Source organism: Rhipicephalus microplus, chromosome 1 (assembly GCF_043290135.1).
Source record: "Rhipicephalus microplus isolate Deutch F79 chromosome 1, USDA_Rmic, whole genome shotgun sequence".
In the NCBI taxonomy this organism is placed as follows: domain Eukaryota; kingdom Metazoa; phylum Arthropoda; class Arachnida; order Ixodida; family Ixodidae; genus Rhipicephalus; species Rhipicephalus microplus.
This window is the reverse complement of record NC_134700.1, coordinates 243,252,965-243,265,366: the sequence shown is the minus strand read 5'-3', so window position 1 is coordinate 243,265,366 and position 12,402 is coordinate 243,252,965. Positions and strand designations below refer to the sequence as shown.

General features: G+C 44.7%; 1 protein-coding gene across 1 annotated transcript in view; it reads right to left on the bottom strand.

Moving 5' to 3' along the window:
• LOC142813824 (retinol dehydrogenase 12-like) overlaps positions 1-2,826 on the bottom strand; it is a 31,354-nt gene extending 28,528 nt beyond the window's left edge. The window contains exon 1 of the mRNA XM_075891760.1: positions 2,641-2,826. The gene's annotated coding sequence lies outside the window, so the exon portion shown is untranslated. The remainder of the gene's footprint in view (positions 1-2,640) is intronic.
• Positions 2,827-12,402: the final 9,576 nt, after the last annotated feature.

The window sequence follows — 12,402 nt, the reverse complement described above, 5'->3', positions numbered from 1 at the left end:
GACTTAACTGACGGCGCAGCCAATGACAGCGTGCTTGGGAGAGAACGACTTAACTGACTGCGCAGCCAATGACAGCGTGCTTGAGAGAGAACGACTTAACTGACGGCGCAGCCAATGACAGCGTGCTTGAGAGAGAACGACTTAACTGACGGCGCAGCCAATGACAGCGTGCTTGAGAGAGAACGACTTAACTGACGGCGCAGCCAATGACAGCGTGCTTGAGAGAGAACGACTTAACTGACGGCGCAGCCAATGACAGCGTGCTTGGGAGAGAACGACTTAACTGACTGCGCAGCCAATGACAGCGTGCTTGAGAGAGAACGACTTAACTGACGGCGCAGCCAATGACAGCGTGCTTGGGAGAGAACGACTTAACTGACTGCGCAGCCAATGACAGCGTGCTTGAGAGAGAACGACTTAACTGACGGCGCAGCCAATGACAGCGTGCTTGAGAGAGAACGACTTAACTGACGGCGCAGCCAATGACAGCGTGCTTGGGAGAGAACGACTTAACTGACTGCGCAGCCAATGACAGCGTGCTTGGGAGAGAACGACTTAACTGACGGCGCAGCCAATGACAGCGTGCTTGAGAGAGAACGACTTAACTGACGGCGCAGCCAATGACAGCGTGCTTGGGAGAGAACGACTTAACTGACTGCGCAGCCAATGACAGCGTGCTTGAGAGAGAACGACTTAACTGACGGCGCAGCCAATGACAGCGTGCTTGAGAGAGAACGACTTAACTGACGGCGCAGCCAATGACAGCGTGCTTGGGAGAGAACGACTTAACTGACGGCGCAGCCAATGACAGCGTGCTTGAGAGAGAACGACTTAACTGACGGCGCAGCCAATGACAGCGTGCTTGGGAGAGAACGACTTAACTGACTGCGCAGCCAATGACAGCGTGCTTGAGAGAGAACGACTTAACTGACGGCGCAGCCAATGACAGCGTGCTTGAGAGAGAATGACTTAACTGACGGCGCAGCCAATGACAGCGTGCTTGGGAGAGAACGACTTAACTGACTGCGCAGCCAATGACAGCGTGCTTGAGAGAGAACGACTTAACTGACGGCGCAGCCAATGACAGCGTGCTTGAGAGAGAACGACTTAACTGACGGCGCAGCCAATGACAGCGTGCTTGGGAGAGAACGACTTAACTGACGGCGCAGCCAATGACAGCGTGCTTGAGAGAGAACGACTTAACTGACGGCGCAGCCAATGACAGCGTGCTTGGGAGAGAACGACTTAACTGACTGCGCAGCCAATGACAGCGTGCTTGAGAGAGAACGACTTAACTGACGGCGCAGCCAATGACAGCGTGCTTGAGAGAGAACGACTTAACTGACGGCGCAGCCAATGACAGCGTGTTTGGAGAGAACGACTTAACTGACTGCGCAGCCAATGACAGCGTGCTTGAGAGAGAACGACTTAACTGACGGCGCAGCCAATGACAGCGTGCTTGGGAGAGAACGACTTAACTGACTGCGCAGCCAATGACAGCGTGCTTGGGAGAGAACGACTTAACTGACGGCGCAGCCAATGACAGCGTGCTTGGGAGAGAACGACTTAACTGACTGCGCAGCCAATGACAGCGTGTTTGAGAGAGAACGACTTAACTGACTGCGCAGCCAATGACAGCGTGCTTGAGAGAGAACGACTTAACTGACGGCGCAGCCAATGACAGCGTGCTTGGGAGAGAACGACTTAACTGACGGCGCAGCCAATGACAGCGTGCTTGAGAGAGAACGACTTAACTGACTGCGCAGCCAATAAAAAAATAATCTTTGATGCATGTGGCGAATGGTTTTTTTATTTCGCCTTGCCATAAACAGATTTCTTTGTAAAAGCATGGTTCACTCTTCCATAATAGGAATCGGTACCTTAAAAGTGAATTGTTACATTAAAAATGCTGACCTGCTTTACTGAAAATGTGTATGGCTTATTCAGCTCTGTGTTATCATTTCATATTGCGCTAGTGTTCCGAGCTCTGGGAATCTCTCATTACACGTGTTGATTTGGAGTCTTTATACGGTTGTCAAAGTATACGGTCGTCAAAGCTGGTGATACATATTATACCTTTTACTTGTATTGTGGCTCATTTTCGCCGTCCAGTGGTTCAAGTAAAGGTATTGCTTAGGCATCACTGTTTAGTACATTTTGTTGGTAATGAATGCAGAAAGCTTGAAAACAGCAATTTGTTTTAAGTGAGAAGCATATTTTAGTGCTGACCATCGCAAAGTCGTGCGATGTTTCCCGTTGCTTCGTCTTCACTGCACAGGTCGTCAGCGTGGGATTCCGACTGATGCCTTTTCGAAGCGCCTAATACAAGTTGCATAATTAACTGCTGGGTATTTCATTAAGTAATGCTTCTGCGTGCGGCGTCAAAGCTGGACTAGTTCAAAAACGATCCCCTGCGGCCTTTACAACGCTGCCGCTACGTTGGACCCCATGACTGATCCCGTTCTTCGCGCTCTGAAAGGAAACACCTTCCTATTATTCGCTGATGTCGCTGTTTCAGGGGCGAAGCTTTATGACACGAAAAATAGGAAATTTCAGAATCGTAGACTACAAATTTGAAACTATTAACAACAACAAAAACTCCACCATGGTCTATGAATGGTTGAAAGAACGAATACTTACCTAGGAACGGCGTTGAGCATAATTTTACTCCAAATTCCACCGGTGTCGCACTTCTAGAGAAGCCCCACTCTCGAACGACTACATTTGAAGCTCACTGCGAAGTGCGCAAAGAGTGGCAGCTCTGGTTAACAACTGTATTGAATAAAGCTGGAGAGACCACAAAGGGTGGCCATGACGGCAAAGGAAGCAAACGCGCGAAAAAGTCGCACGAAATTACACGCACACACGACGGACCGGTTCCTCATGGTCGCGTGTCATCATGTGACGTCACCAAAAGAAAGCATTGTTCCACACATTCTGCTAAAAGGCAGCGGAAAAGGCAAATCGTCCTCTTCTTTACAGCCATGGTGACGCCAGCTGCGCAAACAATAAAAGGAAGGCTGCCAAGAAAGCCACAGAGCGAAAAAAAAAAGTGCAACCCGGCCGGTCTCAGAAAAATATAAGTGCTTTAATGACTGCTGTTACACTTCGTCACACGGAAAGTTGCACATTACATGCGGGATCATTGTCCGCCTTCATTTCCATATACAGTAATAAACGATGGGGCATGTGTGGCCAAACCAGGGTATTATTATGGGTAACACAGTAGTGGTGCCCTCTGAATAAATTTCTAAGCACTTATGATTGATTAAGGTACTCGTAAGTCCAAGTACATTGCAGATATCACGTTCCTTACCCATCAGGAGTTGGCCGGGATTCCCACCTGCGTCATCCAGCTTGCAGTCTGATGACTTAGCGGTCAAGCTTCCATGGCGGTTAGTTTCTACAAGTTAGTAGTACATTTAAAAAATAAGTAGTACCTTTAAAAATAAAAAAAATTCGAGTACCTTTAAAAAATATGCTTGCCGATTCTCAGCTCAGCGAGTCCTTGGAAGGACGCATACATATACCACATAAGTTGCTGATTGATAGACGATTGTAAGTATACTGTAATTGATTTTTAACAAATCCAAATCCCCAGGCTTGACAACGTCTCAAATACACTGTAATCGCATCTGCATGATTAGAGAAGTCTACGAACCTTTTCGACCACAGCATGACTACTAGTGAGAAGCTCTCGCTACGACTGTCACTATTTTAGAAAGCACTTGCCTACCAGTCCTTGGCTTTAGAAGGACACGAATGAGGCATTGTTTATTACTTTACGCTGTTAATGAGTGCTGACAAAAATTAACATTTTTTCGGTTTGTTGCTGTAAACAAAAACGCTGGTTTAGAGGAACCTTAAACAAGTTTTGTGGTGGCTGGGAATGCTCCGAATCTATGGTTATTACTACTATCTTATACATACATTTTTGGTTTCGACATCAAGAACGTGGCGTCTCAGTGACGTGTCATAGCAATGGGACGTCGCACGCGAAGTATTTGCTGCAAGTGTGCCATGCACTAGTGGTGCACGTGAAGAACGATCAGTGAATTGTCGTCTATTGACCTTGATATTGATTTCTGTAACTTAGGCCTCATCGAAGACTGAGAGCTCCCAAATGCGAAGAAACTGTGTTGAAGCGTTTGGGATGATGTCCATCGCAGTGGGACTGCCTTGCAGATGCCGAGCAATGTAATATTTTGTATGAATGTAATGTATATTATACGTGTTGTCTGACTACTGTGTGTGGATACCATTGACACTATATACCGAGAAAACGAAAAATGTTCTTTTTGTGATGTCCTCAAATCCTGCCTGTACTACTTTAATATGATCACCTCACGCACAGGTCATAATTAGTATTGAGCAACACATGTGCCATTCTCGTCATTTTAAGGCATATATAAGGTGTTCAATGTAACAAGAAATAAATTAGTAAAATCTATCTATCTATCTATCTATCTATCTATCTATCTATCTATCTATCTATCTATCTATCTATCTATCTATCTATCTATCTATCTATCTATCTATCTATCTATCTATCTATCTATCTATCTATCTATCTATCTATCTATCTATCTATCTATCTATCTATCTATGTATGTATGTATGTATGTATGTATGTATGTATGTATGTATGTATGTATGTATGTATGTATGTATGTATGTATGTATGTATGTATGTATGTATGTATGTATGTATGTATGTATGTATGTATGTATGTATGTATGTATGTATGTATGTATGTATGTATGTCTACGTCTGGGTGCTCCCGTGATCGCCACTTTGATTTGTTGTAGACCGAAGTTGGTATGGGAGGTTAGGAGAGTTGGAGGAATATGACTGTCTGGTCACGACATGAACAACGTAAAAATGCTGTTGCGTACATCGTCAGACCCTTTCCTCTAGATACGTGTGGCACATACCCGTATTCCACGGGCCGCGTGGTGCTTGAGTATGCGCCACAGGTGACTGGCAGTATATATCTACCCAGAAACGGCGAGTGCAGACATTGGCCGGGAATAGGCCTTTATTGATTCGGTAGTCGATTCTCACGCGTTCAGGCTAAAAACATGGGAGGCTCTACATCGGATCACATGCCTGCACAAACTGCGAAATTCTGCTTAAGCCAACCAAGAATTGTTTTTATTTTAGTAACTGTTGCTCCTTTGAAGAGTATCGGGAAGGGGGGGGGGGGGGGGGATTAACTTCACACTTATCTCTAAAATGGAGGAGAGGCTGGGGCCGGTTATGTGGTGAGAAGAGGAGGCCAGTACAAACACATGGTTGCGCTGCTACGAAGGAGGTCGGCGGGAATCCCTTTGTATACTGCAGCCTCCAGCACGCGCTGAAAGAGCCGGCGTTACTCCCTTAAAAAAGCAACCTCGATATCCCCTTTCTTCTTTACTTCTTGGAGTGTACGTACGTAAACCTATGTCACACACGTCATGCAGGGTTAACGTCAACTGTGGTTCCAATATTGACTCCACTTTAACAGCAGTCCGATAAACATTACCTTTATGTTTCTGTGATACAGCAACCTATGTTCAAGCGTTGCTTGACCCTGGAGAAGTACGGCGAGAAACGTTAAGTCTGATATCCACACGCCACACTGTAAAGCGCAATTCATTTTGATCATACCGCCGTCTTTGTTCTAAAGTACGTGCTGACGTTCTATCAGACCATAGATTATCCAGTGTAGTCACCAGTGGACGCCAGTGTTACCAGTAGACGTTGCAAGCATTTATTGCAGCAACAATATGTTTACATGCGTCAAGCACACGCCAAAGACCACCCATATAGGGCTTAGTTTCAAATTGACGCAAGAGGGTTTTTTTACCTTATGCGAGTGAAGTGCAGTCAGCTATGTGGATTCCATATCGGTGGTCGTAGCAGACGATGCCACCGTCCAGGCGGTGTCGAAGCTATTATGAGAAACGTAATATTTGTACAGCAGTTACTTAGCTCTTTTAACGCGCGATAGCGTCAAAGAGCTGGTTTCGCAGAAATCCCGGCGTCAGTGTCGTTGGTTGTGAGCGAAAAATCATCCTATGCGTTGCCGAACTATTGAGTACGATGCAAATAAAGAAACAAAAAAAAAATCCTGGGTTTGAGTGGGGCTCGAACCCCCGTCGTTGGCGTAGCAAGGGACGTTCTGCACTTTAAAAGGTAAAGGAGGAATAGGCGTTTTGATGTTGCTCCTTTAGAGGAGTAACTAACCTGCCACACCCACTGCACCATTTTGGGAGTAACTGCGAAAGAGAAAAACGCGCTCCCTCAGTGACTCCTAAAAGCAGAAACAGTTATTTTGCGCAAAAAAAATCTGGTTTTGGTTGCCGTAACCAGCCTTTGCAAGTGCAGCAGGTATTTGGTTAGATGTACAATAGTCACATTCAGGTACAAATTTCGGAAAACTTGCAGCGTTTAAACCCACGAGATCCGAACTCACTACCATTTGGTCAGCATGCGCGTACACTAACCACTACGCCACACCATGTGACGGCACCGTCTGATAGGAAACAGGCTTGTGTAGACACCAGTGGGACGTGTGCACCCGGCGCAAAAATTCCTTCAGTTACTCCCAAAAAGAGCCCCTTACTCCACGAGGAGGAAACTGGCCTTGTTTGCCGTGCCGTGGGCAATTTTTTGCGCGCATTCCGTCTTTAGGAGGAGCAAATAGCCCTTTTCGGGGGTAACGGCGTAGTTCCTTCGCAAAACGTTTTAGAGTGCACAACACGGCCACGCGTTTTTTTTTCCTTAGATGATATTTGATACAAATGTGGCTAACGTATACACATAGCGTACAACATACATAAAGTCAATACGACAAATGTACAATGGACATTGTAAAGGAAATCTCATGCAACACAATGTCTAAATGGGTATTTGAGCAGCACACTTCACGAACTCAGTATACCAGTCCAGCTGAAATTGTAGTTGGCCACAAAAGTCTTTTAGGCGCACCGTCATTTGTACAAAGTTGAAAGGGGAAGGTATATTCAATATGTTCACTAGCAAACGCGTGGCCGTTGCATCGCGAGAACACCATTCCTTGCGATGCAAGGGCCACGCGTTTGCTGGTGAACATATTGAACATAACTTCCCCTGCTTGGAAATGTAGTGAAAGCGAGGCATGCTTTACAAACAGACGCGTCCTGTATACATGATTCTCAAGACAACATGAAATCTTGCCGTAGTAATGTGAGGAACAAGCGCCCATTGCAATCGGGCGTCAGAACATGTGATGATGATGATGATGATGATGATGATGATGATGATGATGATGATGATTTGATCATTGGCACCTACCCACTCTGAGGGATATGCCATGAGTCGGGCGGATCATACACACTGAATTTGAATGAATAGGTTTTAAATAAAGTCCGGCAGTTTTACCGGGCGAGGTGGGTGAAGAGGGGATTAACCCCTGTCCCTTCCAATTCTCCTTCGATTATGATGGCGGTGCCTCAGGTGATCGCTCGAAGTCCTTGCACCCGGGCGGCATCTTCAGCTTGCCGGACGGCCCAAATCTGGTCGGCCAGCTCGTCGCTTGTGAGAGCCGCCTCCCAGTGGCAGCGAAGCTGACGCTGCCGATCGGCTACAGTGACTGCAGCCGTGGTGGAGGCCGGGCCCTGCCCTCGCGCGGTGGTGGCAGCAGCAATTGGCCTCGTAGTTTGTCTCTGCCCCTTCGCAACATGCGTTGCGAAGGGAGCGGTGGCAGTGACCTTAATTTATGAATAATATTTAGTAAGAGCTAAACTAATTATTAGATGATTTTTTATGTAACGTTAATTATGAATATTTGTAATTTTAAGTCGCGCTATATAGTGTAATCTCCCAGAAACTAAAGATCTTTTGACTAGGAAGGCTGAATAAAGAATTCTTAGTAGTTGATACACTACCAAACCTATTCGAGTCGCATATAAACTTTTCGACAGCTTTGAAAATATTCCTGTCCGAGTGCCTCAGCGCAAAGGCCCCAAATGATAGAGAACTACCGACGTAACCGGTAGACCACATTGCCGCAATATAATTTCGATACGTTTTCTGTGTAAGGAAAAACGTCGGCAGCTCAACAAGAAGTGTTCGATAGTTTCGAGTTCATTACACCACTCTGTTACGTCTACGAGAGGGGTTTATTCAGAGCCGACGTAACGGTCGACTCGACGGTATACAGCAGTGAACGCGCACCAGCGAGCTCGTGCCACCAACCGAACGTCCTCTTCTGCCACCACCCTGTTCCCCGCTACTCAGGTGCACATACCTAAATTACATATGTGGAAACATTATGAGCAATAAAGGGAGACCGCCAAACCCACTATGTGCATGTAAAAATTTATATTTGCAATTCTACAACGCATTCTGGTTATTTAAACTTCAGCTCGTCTTGCTGCACACCATTTTCTGCTCCAAGGGTGCAAAAAGTCTGGTGATGAATCGAGAATTTGAGTAAACACAGATAATGCATACTTTCTCAACCTTGCCGCAGCAACAAACGCCGTAACAGGAAGAAGAGAGAGAACTGGACCTGTCAGAGAAGATTTCGCCAGAGTCCGCAACTTCATTGAGCACAATTCCTTTGTGTCCCGGCCTCCAAATTAATCGCAGGTTTCGCAAATGATGAGGAACAAGTAATCGCAGTAATCTTAGAATATCCGAATCTGTTGAAGCAGTTAGTGCCAAACACAACGACAATAAATCTGTAACTACAGCCACAGAAGCAATGGTTAAAGTAATTTTACGTAGGGCTAATATAACAGGCAAGAACTCGGCCAAAAATATTTCGGTGTAATCAGGAAGCCTAACAGAAAACGACCAGTTTAGTAGTGCCACCGCGGCCTCTGCGAAGCATCAGTTGCTATCACAATCGTAGAACCAATTTGATTTAAGTGCTCTTGAAAAATGTCATTTAGAAGATTACTAGGTAGTAATTTCGCATTGTTAGAAAATATATCGTCGTAAGATACGCCTAATTCACTGAACCTGCCACTCATAGGCACTATATCATTAAGCTTTATCTGTAACGGGTTCAAAAGTTTCTGGGTAAAGATTACCTGAGGGGTATGAAAGCGAGGCCATGTTATATTAAAAAAGAGAGCTGGATCACTAATTAACATATAATCTTCTCGTCTTATAGACAAGTCATAGACTCTTAGGAATGTTGGAATATTTAATAATTTGAACCTAACAGGTAAAGAGGAATTCGTGATTCCTTATATAGAACAGAGTTTGCTACAAATTTGGGTAACCACAGGCACCAGCGAAGTGCTTGGCGCTCACTTAGAACGAACGGACGGATCTTCCATGCTGGTACGCCAGAAAATAAGGCACACCCAAACTCCAGTACAGGGCGTATGTACATCCGGTAAATCATTATTAAGGCGTCTGTCCGCATGCCCCATCGACTGTTACTAATCCTTCTAAGTAGGACTAACGCACGTGACACTTTAGTCACCGTATGTTAAATATGCATCCTCCAGTGGAGCTTTCCATTATAGATGATTCCGAGGTACTTGAGTGTTTGCACTTGAGTAATATCTGCTTGGTGAAATGAGAGTGATATATTTACATTGTCTTGCGGGGAGAACGCTAGAACTGCACATTTCTGTACATTAAGAGTTAAACAAATGCTGTATAGCCAAGCTTCCAAGGTAGATAAGTATCCGTGTAAAAATGTATAAAGTGATTAGTGATTATATGTAATTTGCAGATGCAAAAAATGCTATGTCATACGCGTGAACATACGTGTTCACTCTTTGATGACGAGGAATGGAGCTAGGCGAGATATCAAAGAGTGTAGCGGAGAAAAATCTACTCCTTGAGGAACACCTCGTGCTTGTCTGAATTTCTCTGTTGATATCCCACCCTGTACGCAGTAAAACTCCCTGTCCAGCAAGAACTCTGTGGTCCACGCAATAAAAAAGTCAGGCAAGCAAATCTCTCTCATCCTTCTTAGTAAAATTGGGTATTCTACAGTGTATCGTAGGCTTTAGAGACATCTAGTGTAACTAATGCTGCGTACTGTTTCTGCAGCCGTGCTATCTGTATTCTGCTCTCCAAATCAACGTGAGCACACCAGATAGACATTCCTGTTCTAAAACCAATTTGGCAGGGACTTAATAGTTTATTAACAGTAACAAAATTAGCTATGCGAGCATAGCTCAATCAATTTTACAAAATTGGATGTTAACAAAATTGGTCGAATGTTGTCTACAGTAAGTCCCTTGTTCTTATCTTTAAGCAGGGGTATCACTTTAGCTACCGCCCACAAAGAAGGAATCCAAGAGTGTTTTATAGAATAATTTACGGTATCCAATAACACATTCAGAGCGACATACAAGAAGATTTTCAGCATTTTCGTAGTGATACCATCAGGGCCTGGTGCTGCCGCTGGTAAACGTGCTACAACTGACGAGAGGACTGACAATGATATATCTTCTGTATTTTCGAGAGTGTCTTGCCTCACAAGAGGTGAATGAATGCAGGTAGAAAATCTAGCCTCCAAACACCTCGCGATTTCACCTAGGGAATCTTCGATTTCTTGAGTAGTATGTACTACTGAGTCTGCATTTAAAGAACGTGGGATTAATTTGACAGATCTAAGATACCGGAACAATGCGCTTTTATCGTTTGATTTTGAAAGGAATGCCAAATGATGAACGTCATTATTACGCGTCAGAACGCTTGAAACTCGCTGCAATTACCTTGTAGTTGTTCCAGTTACTAGGAGACCGATTGTGCATGATTTGCTTCCACGCTGCTTTCCGGCGTTTGTAGTCCGTCGAGCAGTCGTCATTCCACCAAATATTAGCTGTAGGGTCGTTTCTTCATTGTATTTTGAACTCCGACGAGCAGAGTCAAAAATATTGCATATTTTACCTGTGCTGCTGGGATTTTCAGCTAAAAATGTAAAAATTGACTGCAAATTCATTTTAAACCTATTGTGATCAGTAATCGAACGAACAAGACACTGTGCATTATACTGTGACCCGTGGGTCTCAAATATCACGGGAATGTGGTCGCTAATCGAACCAGTGTCAACAGTCTCCCAGGAGAACACCGAAAGTCCTGGACCCGAAAACGTAAGATCTAGCACCGAACGGGACTGGCCCCGTAAAAATGTTAATGATACAGTATTGTGACAGGTGAAATTGTTCAATGCCGCCCAGTCCCATAGATGTTTTCCATTCTGGTCCGTTCTGAATCCCCATGATATATGATGAGAGTTGAAATCTCCAGCTAGCACAACCGTTTTTCCACAGTTTAGAAGAACTGAATCTAGTGACTGAGTATTTAGCACACCCAAAGGAAAATATGCATTAACCAAAAAAAAAATTTGAGACCTCCTGGAAGAGTTAGTTCTACTGCTAATATTTTACTTTCTGTAGACATTAGCTGAAAGGATAGCCTTGCTTTATGGCAGAATTTATTAGACAGACGAGTGAGTAAAACACCTCCTCTAGATGGACGATCTAACCGAAATGGTCGGTATTTACGCAGACTAAAGAATTTATCTGGAGATAACCAAGTTTCTTGTAATATGATAACATCTGGATGAATCTGAGAAATTAAAACGTTGAGATCAGTAGAAGCAGCAAATACGGATCAACAGTTCCACTGCAGCACTCTCATCTATCTTCCGGTGACAAAAGCACCGTAGAGGCTACAGCCTCCTCCAAAATGTTAGCTGTACTTTTGACCTGAGATAGAACTTTCTGTAACTTATAGCTAGTACAGGTATCGGAAACCTTTAGCGGAGGCCCCTTTCGTTTCTGTGCACGCAGGTCAACATGCTTGCACATTCCTGTAAATATGCATGGTAGATTTGTGAGCCTGAAGAGCTGCCACTCTTTGCAGACAAGGTGGAACTAGGACCCTCATTCGAGGGTATCCTCTGAACATTGTCTACTTGTGAGGGAACATTTCCTTGGCTGTGACCTACTGGCGGAGCACTAGCCACTTGTGGCAACAGCCCCACTTGTGACGCTAGCATTCGGACACAGTCTCTACAACACGCTCCATCAGTTTCGCCATCTGCCATCACTTGCGAAATATTCGCCTCAATCATTGCCTGGTGCCGTGCAGTTACGCCAGCATAACCATGTTCTCTTTCTTGTAATTACCCTAATGACTTCGTGGTTTAAAGCCGGTTACCCTCTACAGAAGGCACACACGCTACTGCGTCTGGTTCCTTAAGGCCACGTAATGGGTGCATAGCAAGTTCTAAAAGGTTTCATGCACTAAGTGTTTGAAGCACGCACTAGGAAAAGAAGATCGCTATCACGTTCAAACACTAAAAAGAAGCTTTAGGGTCCCCTAACTTTTTCTCGATGTAGGTCGCATGTCATAGGTAGGAAATCACAATCATCTAAAACCGGCACGCTTTGTCTTCG